Source organism: Meles meles, chromosome 7 (genome assembly GCF_922984935.1).
Source record: "Meles meles chromosome 7, mMelMel3.1 paternal haplotype, whole genome shotgun sequence".
Taxonomy (NCBI): Eukaryota; Metazoa; Chordata; class Mammalia; order Carnivora; family Mustelidae; genus Meles; species Meles meles.
The window spans coordinates 68,681,716-68,702,702 of record NC_060072.1 but is presented as its reverse complement, the minus strand read 5'-3'; the positions used below and the strand labels follow the sequence as shown (position 1 = coordinate 68,702,702).

At 38.1% G+C, this 20,987-nt stretch overlaps 1 protein-coding gene and 1 non-coding gene across 3 annotated transcripts in view; both read right to left on the bottom strand.

Annotated features, from left to right (window-relative positions):
- The window catches only part of ITPR2 (inositol 1,4,5-trisphosphate receptor type 2), a 501,875-nt gene that overhangs the window by 177,453 nt on the left and 303,435 nt on the right, over nucleotides 1-20,987 (bottom strand). The window lies entirely within an intron of this gene.
- On the bottom strand, nucleotides 4,640-4,746 carry LOC123947750. Its single transcript, XR_006819794.1, has one exon. It is a non-coding gene; the product is annotated as a U6 spliceosomal RNA (small nuclear RNA).

Here is a 20,987-nt window from a genome sequence, read left to right as displayed (position 1 = left end):
ATAACACAATTATTATAATCCTGAAAAACATATGGATGTCTCAACAATTCTAGTCAAGGGGCTTATAAAAAAAAGACCATGGAAAATGTTAAAAGAAATGATTCCTACACCACTGTGATAATCTACTTCTATCTTCCTTCTTTCCTTCCCTTTTTTTGTGTTCATTGTAAAGACATACTACATTTCTACCACATGTCAGGAACTGGGAATGGGAGAGCAAAAAACAATTCTGCAGCATATGCTAAAAGAATTTCCAAATATGCAGAGTTGAGACACATGGCACTGTTTCTCAATATAAATAATCCTCACCAGACCATTTGATTCTACTCGTGAAATTTAAACATTTAAACAGTACATGATACTTAAACATTTGATGATGATGTTGGAGATAAAAATAACTGCAGCTATCACTCCAGGTTTATCAAATATCCTAGCCTCTAGACAAACGGGGTTGCTGTGTTAGGGGATGACTCTGTACCCCATAATAGTGAGGTGTAAAAGAAACAATTTCTTTTCTTTGGGGTATAATAAAAGCCTCTCAGTATGTGATTTAGAAGAAGTATCCTGACTGATATCAAACTCAACAACTCAAATATCTCAATGGTTTCAATATAGGGTCTGCTGAAATTGAGAGGTTGAGACTGTATGCAATCCCTCCCCCATAGTACTGAAGAATGGATTTTTTTCTGCTTCTGATTGCTTAGTTTTCTAACTAAGCAGTCTTTATCTGGTCTTCAGAACATGAAGAGTTGAAAAAAAGAGTAAATAAGAAAGAAATAAACGGACAAACTTTGGATACCATTTCCCTATTGAAACACCACTACTAGACTCACACATCGTAAATCACTACCTCATCAAATCACGCTCAAATGGCAGTGTATACAACCACCAAGGTTAAGCCCATAATCCCCTGGTACACAGTGTAGAAACATACTGAGTGCTATTTGTTACTGAAAAGATTAGGAATCAATATGCTGCAATGCGAGCACGTGCTCTCACACCAAAGGTGGGGGGAGGATGGAATTTCAAGGGGTCATTTCAAAGCTTCTGCCAAGAGTGTGTCCCTGAGGGATGGTATGGTGATGTATGTAGTTCAGTAATAGACTCAGCCTACCCGAGGCTCCAGAGAAAATGAGAGGATAAAGCAGAAGTGGAAGGAGACGGGAATAAAGGAAAGAACCGACTTTGATCTGAATAACAATATGAAGGGCAATGGGAGAGGTTGCCTCCAGGGTGATGAGGAAAGTCCTATCTACCATGCAGTCTCCAGTTCTCACATGCTGTGATCACCATTACATCTCCACAACCATTTAGTAAAGGTCTATATATAGGTCCCACTTCACAAGATGGTGTAACAAGAGGTAAGAAACAATACATGAAGAGAGCTAAGATCTGCACTCCTCAGCCTTGTGTACACCTTCCTCCTTCTCTGCCGTCTCATGTTCTAAGTGCTGTCTGTCAGCTCAACCTGTGAACTACTGATGGGAACCAAGAGAGTGCTGGTCCACAGGTCAGTGAGAGGAACACGTGACCTTGAAGTTTTCAAGGGAACAATACTGTAGAGAACCTCCGCATAGCCACAAACATAGTGAGAGAGAGGATGGGCAGCAGACCTCATCCCTCTTCCCATATACTAGAAAGAAACTGTCTTTAAAACGGTGGGAGAAAACTAACACTTGCATTATTTATAATCAATGCAAATATTCTGACCAAAGAAATATGAAGCCAAATTTTAATAAATTCAGAACATATTTAGAAGATCCTTAGATCGGAGAGAAATATTTATGGAGTTGATGAAATCATGAGGAAATCTGCCTAGCACAATTTCAAAGGAAGTTCTTAAGAATTAAAATGAGATAATATCTCTGCACAATTTAACACATAATTAATGTAATTTATGAAACTCCAGGCATGGAAAGCCTGTGTACTATAAAAGATAATGTCTTGGAGACCAGTGTAATTGGTTTGGATCCAGGTGCTGCCATGGCTTTGTGATCTCAAGAATTTTCTTTAACTGCCCTGAGACTCAATTTCCCCATCTGTGAACAATCAAATCCTCACCACAGGGCTACTTTAAGGATTATAGATTATATCCAAAAAGCTTTAGGCCCTTAGTCTATAGTAAGTACTAAATAAATAGTTACTGTAATATTTTTTTAAACATTAATAGGAAAATAACACTTGTCCAACTCACAGCAGGTACGGGACATTGCAATGCTCAGGGCCATGAAGACAGAGTTTCACCCACTCACATCAATATCCAGCACTGAACTTCTACAATTTTTTAAGGAAGGAGAATGAAAGCAGCATTAATTCTGTAGAAGATTGCTTTGAAGCCACTTTGATCAGCAGGCTGTTTTCATAAAAACAACACCAATACATGCATACGTTTCAACCATCCCTATGTATGCACAGCACAGAATTCATCCAAAGTCAATTTAGGGCAATTTTTCTTAAGGCAGTGTCAGTAGGAAAACCAATGCCCCATGTTCCTAATATTTTTGACATAAGAAATATAAGAAGATATTAAATACATTTACAAAATTATCATGCAATGATTGTTCATCAGGAGAGTGTACTTCCTAACTAGTCTCCTTATATTCACGTGGTGCCCCTCTGATTCATTTTTCACTCAGTATTCACAGGGATATGAAACAACAGAGAACTAGAATTCAGAATATATGAATATAGAAAGAATGCTTACAAATCAATGAAAAAAATATCCTGGTAGAAAAGTGGGCAAAAGGATTGAGCTGGCATTTTACATAAGAAACACATCCGACCAATAAATATGAAAAATTCTTCACCTTTTTTAGCAATTAGGTAAATATAAGTTAAGACTGTAACAGAACACCATTTTATACCCACCAGATTGGCAAAAATTAAGAAGTCTTAAAAAACCTAGTGCCAGAATGGACGCGGGTCAATTGTGGGAATGAAAACCTGGAAAACATATGCTCCCACCCCGTAATCCCATTTCCAGGGAGACATGTGCCCCAAGAGACACATATTACCATACCTCAGACATTCATATTAGCATCAATAGCAAAAACAACAACAACACAAAAACAAAACAAACAAAAAAACTTGAAATGAATCCAAATACCCACTAACAGGAAAATGGATCAATAAATTGTGGTGCATTCCCAGAGCAGAATATTATACGATGCAGACATGAATGAACTAGAGCCTCACAGCAACACATGGCTTTGATGAATCTTAGAAGCATAATGTTGAGAGAGAAGAGAAAAAAGCAAGTCCTAGAAGACACCACACTTTAATAACTAGTGTGATATTAAAAATACGAGCTACCATTTGTCTCTGGAAGGGAGGCCAGAGCACATGGGTAATTTTTCATTCTTCACTTGGCTGAGGGGTTCATAGATCATAATAATATAATGCTTTACAGTAAAAAACGATGTTGTACATATTATTTCATTTGAATTCAACATTCTATTAAAAGAAAATACTCATGAAATATTAAACATCAAAATGGTGGTGGCTTCCTACATTTGATATTCTGTCACTTTTCACCCCTCTGAATACTGACCACAATCCATTGCATGGCTTAGGGGAGGATCCAGAATCCAGCACCCGTGTATCTTGAACCATTATCATCATTGCTCTCTCAACCAATCCAGGTCTTCCTCCTGGCACCCAAGCCTTTTAGGGGTTCACCGTGTTCCCTTCTGCCTCAGGACATTAGTGGATGATGTTCCCTTAACACCAGTACTTCCGGCTTTGCTTAGTACTTCCAGCAAAGTACTTAGTACTTTCAGCTCCGCCATGTCAGAGTCATCCTCTCCAACTTCGCCAAGTCAGTTCCCATTCAACCCTCTCATAACACCATATGCCTCACCATGTGGTTCAGTTTATATTTATTTATATCAATCTTTGAATGATCTCAGTATCTTTCTACTAGACTGTAAGCACTACAAGGACAGGGACTGCCTTCTTTTTTTTTTTGTTTCCTTTTTGGCTGGTCGTTGACTCCAACATCTATGCAAACCTTGACACATCAACTACTCAATAAATATTTTTGAGTGAATGAATGAGTCCATGATTCTGCAACAGAGATCACTACATTTAACAACAAAATTTGATTCTGAGTGTCATCTATTTAAAGACTGTGGTATATATTATATATCATGGCTTATGACTTTGGCAAATATTTGGATGTATTCAATGTTACCTGCATATTAAATAATTTTAATATACAAGCTCATTAACTATGGTTCTCTGGCTGAAAGGAAGAAGTTGTGCTGGACTCCAGTAAACGAATTTAAAAACACTTAAAAGTAAAGACGAACAATTGCAACATTCTGAAAAGTCAGAGGATAAGATATTAATTAATGATTACAAATATGACCTAATGCAGAAGAATTCAATAATACTTAAAAAGTCTAGTCCAAGGCCTTCCCTTGTTATGTCTATTGTAATGGGAATTTTTTTTTTTTTTTTTTAGGAAAAGAGTAGGGAGGGAAAGAAAGGGAAATGTCAGGAGAGGTTCCACAGGTTGAGTCCCTGTGTCGTCCCTGTGTGAGTCCACATCCTCTGAGAAGCAGACGCCACAGCGGGAGTCAAGACTTAATGTATTTATTGGAGGAAACACCTGTGAGGCGTAAGGGGAGGGAGGGGAAAAAATATGGAACGCTTCACGAATTTGCGTGTCATCCTTGCGCAGGGGCCATGCTAATCTTCTCTGTATCGTTCCAATTTTAGTATATGTGCTGCCGAAGCGAGCACTGTAATGGGAATTTTTATGTTTTATTGATAAACATAGAAACCACTTGCTGCTGCACATCCATACCAGGATCTGACTTAGCCACGTAATTTCTACTATTATGTGGAGATGTCATTTAAAAAGATACAAAGCCACTGTTGTCTTTTTAAGATATTATGTTTGGACCTGTCATAATTTTTAATACAAGAAAAAATTAAAGATAAGTGTATTTTATCTTATTTTTCCTTCATAAAATGAAAATAATTTCCTTTCTTTAGTGTTTGTTGTTGACATTAAAAAATTATGTAGACCTAATTTTGATCAATTCCTGCATCAAACTGTCCATGAGACGATTTGCCTGATTTAATATAAGCTATTATATGCCCTCATGAGCTCCTAATTGTGTCCCATGTTAATCATAATTTTCAAGGAATTTCACAGTAAAAAACTATGAGACAATGATTAAGAGCCAGTGGAAACTAGGAATTCCTTAAATATTCATCAACATTCCAAAGCACCAATACAATTATTACCTCCCAAAAAAGAGGTGTGAATTCAAACAAACCTAAAGATGCCTGAGGTGATTATAGGCCAAATGCCCACCTCAGGAGCAGGCTTATTCAGAACGTCTCTGAGTAGACTTATTACAGTCTTTTGAACCTGATTTTGAAGATCATTTTGACTCCTTCTGGCAAACACCAAAGCATATTTCACTACCTTATATACCTAGAACCTAACTGGAACCCAGGACATTAAGAAAGTAACCTGTTATTTTTTATAACATGTTATGAAAGCTTCTTGGTAATGTTGGGGTGCTAGGCATCTGAATTATAAACACAATTTTCACAGGCTTATGAATTACCTGTTGATGCTGCTTCTGAAAGAAACAACACAGAACATTCTCAGGCTGAAAAGAAAGCTTACGAAGAAATCATTTCAGTGAAGCATAAGTTGCTGATCTCATACCCCTAAACTAATAACTACCTCTCTCCTCTCTTCCTCTGTGTGTGTGTGTATGTGTAATATATCATTTTTATATTCCTGGATATTAATGCCTATTTGTAAAAGGTATTTATCAAGTCTTGAGGTGTTCAACATCTTGCTTTTACTCCTGGGTATTGGTAAGCATAGATGACTGGATCGTCTCCAAGGGAAAAGAAGAAGGAGAAGGAGAGGGAGAGGGAGTGAGAGGAGAAGGAGGTGAAGGGGCAGGGGAAGGGGGAGGACAGAGAGGAGGGGGAGGAGAAGGAAAAGAAGGAGGAGGAGGTGGAGGAGGAGAAGTTGTTCACATCACACCTCTTTCTCTATTAAATTTCAATGATTCTAACACACATCCCCCCCCGCCCACATTGTAACATTTCTGAATACATGTCACTCCAAAATCAATAGTGTATTATAGCTCAATTAGCAGTGCTCTTTCTTCTTTCTAGTAATACAACAGATGGCATATTAGAATTGATGAGATACATTACAGCGAATGAATTTAATCTGGCATTGTAAACTGATAAAGGTTCGGAGCACGGGGCTGTCATATCTATTTCTCAGCAAGAGGAAATTATGCCAGAAATTTGGGGAATGAATCTAATATCCAAACTATTTGTTTTCAGTGTTTGCCCTTTTTCATTGCTACATGTTTTATATGACACTTTAGTTCACCACCAACTCAAGTTTTGATGTCACATGGTGAGTTGGGTCTGTATTAAATTTAGTAAAGAAAATGACAGTATAGATAGAGATAAGAGGCATATTTGCTTACAAATCAAGAGCAATGGATAAGTAAATAAGTAATAGGGATGCATTTAATTAATTTATAAGCATGGACAATAAATTGCTCTCCTTTAAAAAAAAATAGCCCCTTGATATAATTTCACACCTGCAAGGATGGCTAAGATAAAAAAGAGAGACAATAATAAGTTTGTGGATGTGGAAAAATTGGGACCCTTATACATTGCTGAACAGGATATACAATGGTAGAATCACTTTGGAAAACTGTTTTGCACTCTCTAAAAATTAAACAGTCATCATATGACCTACCAACTCTACTCCTAGGGATACACAAAAAAGAAACAAAAATATATGTCCACACAAAGACTTCTACATGAATGTTAACAGCAGTAGCATTCATAATAGCTAAAAAGTAGAAACAACCCAAATGTCCATCCAAAGATAAACGAATAAATAAAAAGTGGTATATCCATACAATGGAATATTATTTAGCAATAAAAAGGGAATGGAGTACTGATGCATGTTATAACACAGAAGGGCCTTGAAAATATTATGCTCAGTGGAAGAAACCAGTTATAAAAGACAACCTATTTTATCACTGCATTTGTATGAGATGTCTAGAAGAGGCAAATCCATTGACACAGAAAGTAGATTAGTGGTGGCAAGGAGTCAGTGGTGGGAGAATGGTCAGTGGCTGCCAGTGGGTATGGGGTTTCTCTCTGGGGTAACGAAAATGTTCCAAAATTAGACAGTGAGCACTGTTTGCAAATCTGTGACTATACTAAAAACCACTGAGCTGTAGACTTTAGCAGGGTGTGTGAATATTGTATGGTGTCTCAATAAAGCTATTAGAGCTATTAGAGAAATGAAAAATAAATCCATTAGATTGGTAGAGGAAATGTATGCCTTAGATAATTTTAAAAAACATATTTTAAAGAAAATTTTGTCATTTCTGTCCAAATTCTTACTGAGCAGCTGAGAGGCATCAACGCTATTTGCCACAAAGTCCCTGCCTTTAAGTACCTCTGTGCAACAGATGTACCACAATGGCATATGTTTTGAATGTTACATCTGTTAGTATAATGCAGAGGCTCAAACTGCTAATTAAATATAAAAATGTATGTATCAATTAGAAGCCAATTTCTTGTTAAAACTGCCTAATGCCTAAGGCGCAGTAAATTGAGCTTGTACCTGGGACTGTTTGTGTCTTGACCTGTGTGGGAAGGCAGTCCAGTGCACTGAAGATAGGCTAGACAGTTTCCATGGATACCTCACATTACTTAAGGTGTAGAAACTAAAAATTATAAATAACTTCACAAAAATCATGCTTCAAAAATATATTAGTAAAAAAATACCAATCTTCCTAGAGGAAGATGCGAGAATTTATTTTGCTGATAAATGGATAAGGGTTTGTTGTTGTTGTTGTTGTTACTGTTTTTGAGGGGAGAGGGAGGCAAAATTTTTCAAAGGCTAGTTTTTGAGTTGCTTTATAATTCATAGGAGGGGGACAGACATATTCAAAATGCTTCTGTCGTCATAAGGTTTACGCAAACCTCGAGAGTTTTAAAGATTTTTAGCTTTTATAGGGACCAACTAGATTGAATTACTCCAGCTGAGTTTAATTGATCCGGCCACTGCACACTAATATGCTGATCTTTCCAAATAAATGTACACTGTAATTACAACCAGGTCACTCCACCCACCATCCTTTTGCTCCTTTCCATGAAATAAGATTGCATGTCTTCCAGATGTAGCATAAAAGCCACAGTGTTATTCATGAACCATGGTGGAATCAGACAAAATAAAGCCTAAGAAGAATACATGTACCTTCCATAAGGAAAGAAGACATGCTCCATACCACTTTGTGGAGAAGACCTGACCACACACCTTTAACAGGTTAGAGAAGGAAGACTGAGAAAGGCATAGCCGTAGCTTTTTCCATGTCCCCAGATCACTTCCACTATTAGGCAATCAAGTTGGGATTTATTCCCAGAACCCAAGAGATAATCAGCATGCATGGAAATGTAGCTGTTTTCTTTGGACCACTTAGTCCAATCATTATATGAGATCCAGCATGAATGAGGGAAAAGGACACAACTTGTTTTAACAAAGGAGACAAATGAGTCAGTAAGTTTTCATCCAATTAAACCAATATTTGACTATGGACAAGGACAATTTCACAACCTCATTTGATGCTCATAGCAAACTAATATGACAACTGCATTATTCCATTCCCAAATATTTTTGAAAAATGTGTATTTGTTTTAATTAAATGTTAAAATACAGACAACTTTTTGAAAAATTAGAAAATGTTCATTGAAAGTATTGGGGGCAGGAACTGGTAGTAGAAGAACACAAAAAAGATCTCTACCAAGAAAAATATGTATATTAACTAGAACTCCACTTTAATCAAGTTTTCTTTACTGTTGTCAACCCTCTTCCTCTACCTCTCTCCATTACCATCTTGAATCACTCACGTCTTCGTTTTCCCAGTCTCCTTTCACCTGAACTGTAACCAAGTCCTACTCTGCTGTCCCTTGTTGCTTCCAGGTATCCAATTTTTTAAGGGTGGAAGAGATCTCTACTAGCATCACTAGTGGTACAGTGGCCTTGGAACACATCGCTCGTTGACCGGGCACCACTGCATGACTTCTCCTGTCTTCACCAACAAAGCCCCCTCCTCTAGGTCTCAGCTTCAGTGTCACATTCCTGGGAAAATTCGTCTTCTGGGTACCCCTGTCCTAGCCTCCAGATAACTTTTATGGCACTCAGGATTTCTGTCTCAGAACAATTAAGTAATGGGAATAAATTAATCAACCCCTGTCCAACTATTTGGTTGGTACCTGACTTTCTCACTAAACTCACAGTGCTTTGGGGGTATAATAGATTGCTCACTGACACACCTCCAGGATTTAGCAGACATTCAAGTATAAGTAAGTATATACTGTCTCCTGCATTTCTTTATTTCCAAATACCTCTGATTTCTGTCATCTTCATGACTTTTCTCAGACTCAGATGCTTGTTTTCAAAATCACCTAAAAAGTCATACTATAAAATAAATACTATTCACCCTATCTTGACCTCCGTTGGGCAGAAAATCATTCCCAGGAATATAAACATATGTGTGTCCATGTTTGGGACACATGTGAGACCAGTCTACAAAGAACCGGAGACTGGGAAGGTGGAAGGGAATTTCTGTATGTTCACTCTAGCTGAAAATGAAGTCTGGAAGCCTAAGCCCTCTCTGTTTTCCTCTTTTACCCTTCAGCCTGCCTCAGTTCCTCTAGCTCTGACCTCCTCAATGCCTTCCCACATAGCCTCACCATTCTTGGCCCCAAAATCTGCTTTGCAGTTTCTGTCATCTGGAACAACCTCCTGGTACTTCTCGGCCTCAGCTATTCTTTAACTCATTTCAAACCTTGGCTGAAAACATCCCTCTGCCCTCATTTTACTTCTTAATGAATGGAGGAGAGAATCAATTTGTCACTCGAAAACATGTGAACACGTTACAGGGAGACACTCTGCAGTATCACAAAGAATGGGATACTGCATTTATGCCCAGGGGATTTCTCAGGTTTGTGAAAGCCATTTCCATCCTACATTTCAAAAAGCCTCTGCTTAAGTCAGAATTAAGATTCATTATGACATTGCCATGATGCTAACATTTGAGCTCCACGAAGACAGAATATAGTTGTTCCCTACGGACAACATACCATTCGTGTAAAACACTCATTGTTAAAGATACCAGCAGGGAGTCCTGGCCTGTAGCTTGTCATGAGCAACCCAAGAGAGTAAAGGAATAACCCTCTGGTTATTGCTAGAGGAGGCAGAGGCTGGCCAGTTGCTCACCGAATCCTCTCCGTCTGCAGCCAACGAGGCTACATGACCCCATCTTCTGCACAGTCAGGTGGGGCCACGGGATGAGGATGAACAGATTGAAGGTGAGCAGAAGTGACACAAATCTGGCCCATGTGGCAATCTTGTGTTTCCTTCCTCTACTCTAGCCCAACGCAGAAAGGGAGAGCAGCCTGGGAAGAGGCAGGACCCCGAAATGGAAGGAACTTAGGGCTTGGAATTGCTAGGGGAGCAGGTAGGAGGCAAGCTGCCCTGCAGAACACTCACACGGGGATTTTAACTTTTACTATGCTAACCTAAGTAAACTCGTATCAGATGAAGCCCCAGAGGCTTCCAGGCTTCTGTTCCGTCAGTGAGAGCTAACCTCAACCAAGACAAGCCAGTGTGGGTCAGCCTGGATGGGCAATTGCTGGGCAGCAACACCTGTGACTCTCCCTAAGGTATTTTGCCCCAAACCACCACTGTCTGAAGAAATTCCGACTCTGAGCACAATCTCGTCATGAAGCAGCCATGAGAAGTCATCTGGGAAACGATTTCATCAACACCAGAGTCTCTCCAGGTTTCCCTTAACTTGTCACTGCATTCCGTCTTTCCAGCATCTTTGCCTTATTTCTGCTATCCAATTTTCCCATGGCCCCCAAATTCCCATTACTACAATTCATACACACACACACACTCTCTCTCTCTCTCTCTCTCTTCTCTCCTTTGTGACTGTCCCTGAGTAGATCCAGTCTCATAAAAGTCACACAGAAGGAAAATTACCTGACTGCAGGCCACATGGACATTATCAACTGTTTCAAACTCTTGCTTTGAGCTATTTTCCACCAACCTTGTCATTTGTCCATTTTCGTTTGTCCTGCCTTTGAACCTCTGAAAATATTTTCCTTCTACGGTGTTAGCTTAAGGATTAACACACCACTGAAAGTACTTAGAAATCCCTCAATTAACTTTATACTCCAAGCACAATGTGATACTTATGCACAATATGAGGCAAGATTTTGCTTTTATTTTTGTATCATTTTACCAGCTACGGAAGAAGTATGAGCTAAATTCCTTAGTATAATCGGCCCACATATAAAAAAAGAAGACTTCCAGCTAACTGTAATTTTTATTTATTTTTTTTTAAGATTTTATTTATTCATTTGACAGACAAAGATCACAAGTAGGCAGAGAGACAGGCAGAGAGAGAGGAGGAGGAAGCAGGCTCCCTGACAAGCAGAGAGCCCGATGCAGGGCTCGATCCCAGGACCCTGAGATCATGACCTGAGCTGAAGGCAGAGGCTTTAACCCACTGAGCCACCCAGGTGCCCCTAACTGTAATTTTTAAAATGAGAGAGAGGAAAAAGAAAGAGTGAGGGAAAGGGGGAAAAAAAAGGACAAATGAATGGGTGAATTGTAGTGGCTAGAATTTGTATCAGTTTACCTTGATATATGAGGAATGCAGTGATTATTACCATTTCTTCTATTAAAGTCCAGAAAATGATTAATAGGAATATTGGCTACAGTCAGGATATTTTGGAGCTTGAAATAAATCCATACAAAAGATATTCCTCTGTCCTGGATCAATCAAGTTCCAGCCTGGCTAGAGGTGATGATAATTATTGGAAAGTAAATTGTTATGTTTTCGTCTGACTGCCTGTTGCCTTGGCACGTGTTATTTCCAATTCTGTCTGGAAATAATAGCACATTAAGCCATCTTGGGTGACTTATATAACCAGCTACTATCATTTGAAAATTGTCAGCTCCAGGAACTTGCCACCGTATGATAGTTATGCTGTTGGAACACTGACATCAGTTCATTTATTTTCTGGCTGTTGCTGAGAACTGTATTTTTAAAAAGAAATTAATTCTAAAGCTTCACTTTTCATCTTAATTCAAGTTACTTTAACCTTGGTTACTAACAATAACCAAAAAGGAATAAGATTTCATAAACAGCTGACCTTAAATTTTTCATTTTAACTTATCAGTTAAAACTTACATTTAAACTACAATTAATTCTTCAAGCAAAACATAATTATCTATCCTGGTCTGGATTTACAACAATAGACTGGGGGGTTGGGGAGGGGGAGACAGCCTTCAAACAGAACACGATCTCTGTATTTTCCCAGTAACTAAAAGTAAGATGGTAGAAAAGTACTGTCTGAAACTCTGAACAGTTTAACAAATATACAAATTAATTTCTACCTCAATATTCAGTAACCTATTCTGCACTATCAAAAGTAAGAAGATACCTAAAAGAACAATGAAAAACAGGGTCTGTAAAAATCTTACTCAGATTGAAAAATTTTTTCCAGTACCAGCAAGAGAACAAGAGAAAGAGAAAAAAGAACCTAAGCTATGCATTTAAAAAAAAAAAAAAAAAAAAAGGGAAACTATAGGGGGAAAAAAAAATCACTCAAAAACCCCAGAAGCTTTATATCATTTACTAATGAAAATAATCTTCCTGGACTATCCAAATACTAGTACCAAATTCCAATACTAAAGCTTTTTTATTTTTTTTGGAAATGAAAGGCAAAAGTAGCATCTCTCTCATCTTCCACAGTGACTTTTTTGGGGAAGTCTGAACATGATTTCACTTCCACATTTGCACAGCATCTGCCACAATGATTGCATTACCTGTGTAAGCTATCAAAGCCCTAATATGAAAATGCTATTCTTTAAGAGCACATCTTGACTTCCAGTCTATGAATGGCTAATTCATTTGACATCATGATACTTCCATGGAAATCAATAAAAACCACAAGGAGAATAAAAGAAAGCCCTGAAAACTTCACTTTCAGCAAAAAGAAGAGACAGATACAATCTGAAGGCTCCAGAGGCCATGTGAGGGTGGCCCGTGTCAGCAGCCGTCAGGCAGAAACCACCAAGGACAAAGTGAAGGGAAGAAGCCATGAGAGAGGTCAAACCGATCAGCAGCAGCCCCAGAAAGGAAAAGCAAAAATGTATCTCCTGAAGTTAAGGAGCCCACCAGAAATACAAAAGCTCTGTTCCATATTGTATCACTAGAAGTCAGAATGAGGGTGAGGAAAGGCAATGTCAGAGATACAGAGGCTACAAAAGCAATCATCAGAGTAGGCCATATTTATAGGGTCTGTTCTATCTTTGTGATGGCAGAAAAGGAAAGAGCTTTTGCACCTTCAAAGACCTCCTGTAAATTACTGGTTGTATCAACAGAAAAATATATAAAAAGGATATGAAAGTATTGAGTAATGTATAGAAATGTCAAATCACTATGTTGTACACCTGAATCTAATATAACATTGTACGTCAATGCTACTGCAATAATAAAAAAAAATTTTTTTAAATCCCTTGTGTCTGGAAAATAATACACTCTCATTAAACAACTTTTGGGCGAGAGAGAAAATTCAAACTGAACTTCAGAATCTCTAGAAAACAACAGTAAATAAATTCCTATATAGAAAGAGATGCTATAAAATAGAGCTAAAGTGGTACTGAGAGAAAAAGCCACAGACTTAAATATTCATAGCAATTAAAGTAAGTTAAATGTCATAATCAAAAATAAAAAATAGCAAAAATTTAAGTCAGATGAATTTTTAAATATAGAAGTACAATGTAACAGGTTACAAAAGAAAATAAATAGGATTAGTAAATTTTTGAAAACTTGCCCTTTGGGGGAAAAAAAAAGACAAAGATTAACAATCAGACAATCCAGTAAAGAAAGAAAAATAAAATGTTAAAGCACTAAGTAACACAATATAAAGGGGAAATAATCAAACAAACAAAAAAAAGCGATCGTAAGATTCTCTATGGTCAACACGGTTTTTCATCTCCATAAAAAAAATCTATTGAAAGCCAAAAGGAATAATTTTCTAGCAAGATAAAATTTCCAAAATTGTACCAAAATGAGAGAGAAAATCTCAAAGGACGATTTCCAACAGAGGAAATTGTCAAAGAGCTACACACCCAAAAAGTACAAAGCCCAGAGAGTTTCACAGGGAAATTCTACCAAACTTTAAAGGAGAGATCATTCTGATGTTCTTTAACGGGTTCAGAACAGAGAAAAACAAGAAAAACTTCCAAATTCTTCTTATGAAACAAGTAAAACTGATACAAAAACCCAACAAATAGTGATCAACAATAATAAATCCCTACAATCTTCTTATAATTATCAGTGTGTGTGTTTGTGTGTGCAAATTCTGTGACCTAGTGCAGTTTGTTCCAGGAATCCAAAGATGGCTCAAGACTAGAAATATTGAGAAATATATTAACAAAGTAGGAAATGTGAGGAAATATATTGCATAGTATATTAAGTGTAAGGAAATATATTACATTGTATATTAAGTATAAAAATAAAAGTCATATGGTCATGCTCTAATGATGCTGAAAAGCCATTTCACAAAATTCAACATCACTTCTGATTTTAAAAAATAAGCTCAATAAATGGACACTTCCTTAACAAAATAAAATATATTTCTCTTATCCCCAAATTCACACCATGCTTAATGGGAAATATTAGAAGCACTCCCAATAAGACCGGAAAGAGACAAAGATGTTCACTATTACCATTAATATTTAACATTGTGCTAGATGTACAAGCCAAAACAATTAGCAGAGAGAAATGATCTTAGAGATAGAAAATTTGGAAACTATCAGTATTTGCAGATGATGTCACTTTATCCTGTGAATACCAAAGAGATTAAAGTGAAAAGCTACGAAAACAGTAAGAGACTTCATTAAGGTAATGAGATTTAAAAACACAAAGAAGCTCTCGACATCCTGATTCAGCAAAATCAAAGATATATTGTTAAGCAAAAAGGGCAAGGTGCAAAATAGGGGGTACGATAACTAATATGATTACAGAGATAATTTTATGTTTGCTTGTGTATGCCTAAGAAACTAACCATGGTGATTATCTAGTGGGAGGTAGGCGGAAGGGTGGGAACAGGATACAAGGGGCATGAAGTTGAGAAACTATTCTCTTTACATTTTTATTCTATGTGGTATATCACCTAAAAATGTAAAATAACTTGAGAAAATTTTAAGATTCTCAAAGAAACTTCAGCATGCCCGTTATTAAGCTATTGCCTCTCAGCTCCACACAGGTCCTTGTGATGGTGGGGCTGGAATTTTATAAATCACGTCTGTTCTTGGCTGACTGGCTCTAGGGAAGGCTCTGCTGATAGAAGGCATGAATGGGAGCTGCACGACTAGAGAAAGATACGTGTTCCTTCTTGTCTGCTTCCAGTGGGCTTCCTGTTGACTTCGTGGTTTTGCTTCCGGTTCCTGGGAGTGGCATTCCAGCCACACAGTATTCTGGTAGGGGTGGTTCCTGTCCATAGCTAGTTAGCTAACCCAATTTGTAGTTTTTCCGTCATGCCCTTCCCCTAGGAACATCTGCATGTGGCCTTTGCTGGTGGTCTCAGATGTCTGCATCCAGCCACAAATGCAATCCTCTGCGTTTTTAAGTTTTAGCAATTCCAATCTCTTCCCTTTGCTCCAGCCCTAGAGGTGACAGCTGCTTCTTAAAGCTGCTATCTGGATAACACTGTGGTATTCTCTTTCATTTCTCTGATTCCCAGTTAGCAATTCTTTATATTAAATAATCCGTTAAAATACCTTGTGTTTTTTTCTGTTCCTCACTCAAACCTAATGCATCAAAGAAATCTTTATTTTTTTAAAGCACATACTACTTATGAATTTTATTAGACATTCGTGGGTGTGAATCTTCCAAAGGCTGGTAGAACTTTGAAAAAATATAGCAGAATAGGTCAGGAATTGGGGAGAATTCATTTATGTAAGGAATGCAATTTGTTTCTTTTTAGAGTACCTTGATAAATTATATCCTGGACCAAACTTCATCACATTAATGTTGCAATATTAGTTACTGGTGAAGAAAGTACATTGAAGACCCAGACACTGTGTCCTTGAGCAGCTTCCTTTCAATGGTATAAATCCTCAAGAAGAAACTCCACCTAAGCAACCTGTATAATGCTGATTTCATTTGTTTTATTACCTGAAGACATTTTTGTGCGGCAGTGCATTTTTAGTAGTTATGCAAAGCTGAGATTAACATTTAGTTCATTTGCAAAGAAAAGTTTATTCACTCATGACTGAGGCTCAGAAAACCATAACACACATTATTATTTATTTGTAAATGAAATGAAATGAAAAATTACTGCTATTTATTATGTAATATGAGTGTTATGTAAAAAATAAAATTTAAGCAAAAAAAAAAAAAAAAAAGCCTTAACTCCCAGCCATACACTTGGTAAATGCACTATGACAGTTGAAACATTAAGACTGTGTCCCTAGAAAGAGCACGTTCTGCAAAGTTAACTGTAACCAGCTTATTAACTTAGAACTGTCAAAAATTTTCAGATTTGTTGTATGCATTCAAAGCCCCCTCTGGAGTCTATTCAAAGCCTGAGCTATGATACTTGGGTCATGAAACATGTAGCTTCACAGACTTAATTTGGCCTTTTCAAACATTCCCCCTTAAAACAGGTGTTTGTGGTACAAAACAAGAGGATGTTTGCAGAAAGATGGTGGAGAAGGGGGATAAAGAAAAGAAAGGTGTTCACGGAGTCCCAGCTCCAGCAATGATGGATTATAAACCATCTTTTAAAGATGCAAACAGGAAAGGATGGGGGGGGCACAGACTCGGTTATGATAGGGAAAGGGATGAGCCAGTCCCTTTCTATTATTTTGTAAAGACCCATCACCAAGTTACATTCACTGACAATAACGAGCCATCTCTCTATCACCAACTCATTAAACCAACTCTGAATTCACTCATTAACAAAGTTACACCAGCTAGCATCAATTTAAAACCTAGACACTAGCCTTTTTACAGCAGATGCCACTTACTGAATTACATCTCCCACTCTAGTCTTTTGACTATTAAAAAATACTACTGTTAGTCACAGAATATTTCATATCTATTCTAGAAAAATATATTTTTATTAAAATTTTACAAAGAGACAAAAGAGAATGAATTCTATTTTTACTGTTTGGTTTGGTTTGAATCTGCAAGAACATATATATATGTGCATATATACACACACATATATTAATATACATATTATATATATGGAAATTATATATTTATGTACACATCAGGAGGATGAACAGAAAAATATATGTGAAGTACAGCATAACTAGAGATGTTCTGATGCTATCTCTACAGCTCAGAATATTGGACATGAAGTAGCTACCAATTCTGATCTTGCATTTGAATCATCTGAGAGGATTTTAAAAAATGATAGATTCCCAGACCTTTACTCTAGGCATAATAAAATAGAATTTCCTTGAAATATGGGCCAGCCTGGTACCAGTCCATGGAACGGCATTTGGGGGCCGTTATTATAGTGGGATGAAATGTTTACAATCTGTTTTTGAACCCTACCCAGTCACCTCCTTGCACCATGACCCCGGACAGTTCATTAGACCTCTCTACATGTCTGTTTCCCCTTTGGTTAAACGGAATAACAACACTTACCACAGAGAGTTAGAAAAATTAATGAATGGGAAATACCCATGCATGCTGAACCTCACAAAATTTAGGTAATCTATTGAAATAAAAAAGTGTTAAAATCTGGGTTTTAATATGACTTATTAGGGGAAAAAAAACCATTCATGAATATCCACTTGAATTAAAGTCAGGATATAAGGTTACATGGAAAAAAATTGTGTCTTGAGAAGGTTTTCAAAAGATAGGTCAGAAATAAAAGTCTTCTTCCAATAGGAAGGAAATTACAATGGCACCGGTTTTACTACAATTCAAGACCTTTTCACCTAAAGTCACAAAGGAACTGTACACTTAATCCCTGTCGATATAACAAAATGGGAGCTCTCTGTATAAGTGTCCGGGCGTAGGTTTCAACTCAGTGTCCCAAACGATTCTACACTTGATCTTAGCCAAAAGGCCGAGCTTCTTACCAGGGCTTTCAGTAAAAACCTTAAGTCCTATTTGGAGGAAAATGGGGATAGAAGGAGGAAAGTCAAGCTCAACATCACTGATTTTGGTGGTTTCCCAGCGGTTCTTCAAAACCCTTAGGATGATAATCATCCTCACCTTCTTTCTAAGATCTCAATTTCCCAAATTTACTATTACATTTCCTCCTTCATACCAGATCTCCTTTTGTGAAAAGATATCAAAGGGTCTCAGCCAAACAATATGAGGTTAATTTCTAATGGTTCCCAACTCCTTAAATTGATCAACGGCAAGTTCACAATGAAAGTAAATCTGCTCAGTACTAAATGACTGTTTGAACTCACAATTTAAAATCCATTCCAGTGAAAGTTCCTCCCCACCCCACCACCAAAATTATCACCCTGTCAGTTCGTTTATTCTCACTCACAGATCATGGCATAAAAAAAAAAAATATATACCGGCAGCCTTTAAGCAGAGTCCCCCAAATGATGGCAAAATCTATGAAAACAAATAACAACAACAAAAAACTACTGCTAAGTGTCTGTAAGAAAATATATTTCCTCTAGTTGTGATGGTTGGGTTTTTCTGCCCCCTTATTTCTTTTTTTTTTTTTAAAGATTTTATTTATTTATTTGACAGATAGAGATCACAAGTAGGCAGAGAGGCAGGCAGAGAGAGAGAGAGGAGGAAGCAGGCTGTCCGCAGAGCAGAGAGCCCGATGTGGGGCTCGATCCCAGAATCCTGGGATCATGACCTGAGCCGAAGGCAGAGGCTTTAACCCACTGAGCCACCCAGGCACCCCCTGCCCCCTTATTTCTCCAGGTTACATAATGCTTAAATTCTGCCCCTTGGTGGCACGATGATGTACAGAGAATGCAAATATTACATTGCTCGAATTACAATGGCCACTTATCAATTTATGTGCAGCTAATCAACCCATTTGCTTTCTAGTGTAGAGCAGTAAAAGCTTATCTCATGCAGACTCATGGATGGTTCAAAGCAATCTAATTGAATTTCAGGGCCAAGAGCATTGCACAACACGTGATGTGTCTCTAGTGGAGCCCGGTGCCAGACACTGCAGGTCTTACATAAGCCCGTGCTGTCGTTGGCACCGGACGCCTTCTTAGCCGCCTCGGTGGCTTGGCAGTTCATATTTCCTCCAATCATGTCCTGCAGTTTTAATCTGCACAAAGTGTTCACATGGACAGTCACATGTTCTGAGACTTACATAGCAGCAAATAAAAGAGGGGCCATTTCCCCACTGGTAGAAACAGTTCATTAAAACCAGTCATTCAGCACACAACATTTACCAGGATAAAAGACACATAGAACGCTGCGGCTTCTAAGCTAGCAATAGAGAAAGCAACTATCAAATATTCTACTGTCCTTTTTCAAACAACCGAGTGGGGAACAATAAGAAATCCATATAAGGGGGTCTGTCCCTGGTTCCTGCTGGTATTTGGTCTTTGACCCTGGTTCCTGACAAGAAGCCCCTAAAACTCTCATCATTGCCCAAGTGAGAGAGCATCTGACCCAGATCCCCTAAATCCACTGCAATTACTTGGGGGATAGAAGCATCTTTCGTGCTGAGAGGCAACTCTTGGTGGGCTGCTGGATGGGGACTGGGCACCATAGAGACCAACTCACAAGGAGAAGTTTGGAACTTTCAGCCCGTACCCCCACTTCAATTCTCCAGAGTGGGGAGAGGGACTGGAAATGGTCTAAACCACTGATCATGCCTGATGATGCTTCCATAAAAATCCCTAAAGGATGTGTTTAGAAAGCTTCCAGTTGGTGAACACGTGCAGGTACTGGGAGGGTGGTGTGTCTGGAGTGGCCCTTCCATCAGGCTCTTCTTAACTTGCATTCTTTTAGAATAACCTTATAATTTAGGAAGTGAACTGTTTTTCTTGAGTTCTGTGAGGCCCTGTAGCAAATTATCAAACCTGAGGAGGGGGTCCCGGGAACCTCAGCTTTCTGGCAGGTTGGTCAAAAGCAAAGGTAAAAACCTAGACTTGCGATCAGCATCTTAGAAAGGGAGTAGCCCGTGGGACTGAGCCCTCAGGCCGTGGGGTCTGACACTACCACTCAGCACAGAACTGAGTTACACTGAAGGACACCAGCTGGTGGTAGAGAATTGGTCAATGGGGAAAAATTCACACAATTGGTGGCTGGAAGTAAAGTCTGAGAGTAAAGGAAAAGAGTGTGCTTTTCCTAGACGTTAAGGATATACAAAATTATCTTTGCCATTTCAAACAAATTTTCAAATTGGGAAGGCATGGGAATAATAAATATATTTAATGCACAACATAGAGTATAATCAGTTGTCCAACATGAGTTATCTATTCCTGAATGGGAGCCACAGAGGTTCCTAGCCTCCTCTTCTTATCATTTTATTTCCAGGGGTCAGTTAGAAGATGTATTTTTAAAATATTGAGTATATCTGGTTTTCAAGAAATGCTATTAGATTTATAAATATTGGCCTTTTTCCATGTTTTTATTTAAATTCCAGTTAGTTAACATTTGGTGTAGTATTAGTTTCAGGTGCAGAATTTAGTAACTCATCAGTTACTTACAACACCCAGTGCTCATCACAAGTGCCCTCCTTAATGCTCATCCCCCATCTAGCCCATCCCCATCCTTCTCCCCTCTGGTAACCATCAGTTTGTTCTCTATAGTTAACAGTCTGTTTCCTGGTTTGTCTCTTTTTTTTCCCCTATGTTCATTTGTTTTGTATCTTAAATTCCACATATGAGTGGAATCCTATGGTAATTGTCTTTCTCTGACTGA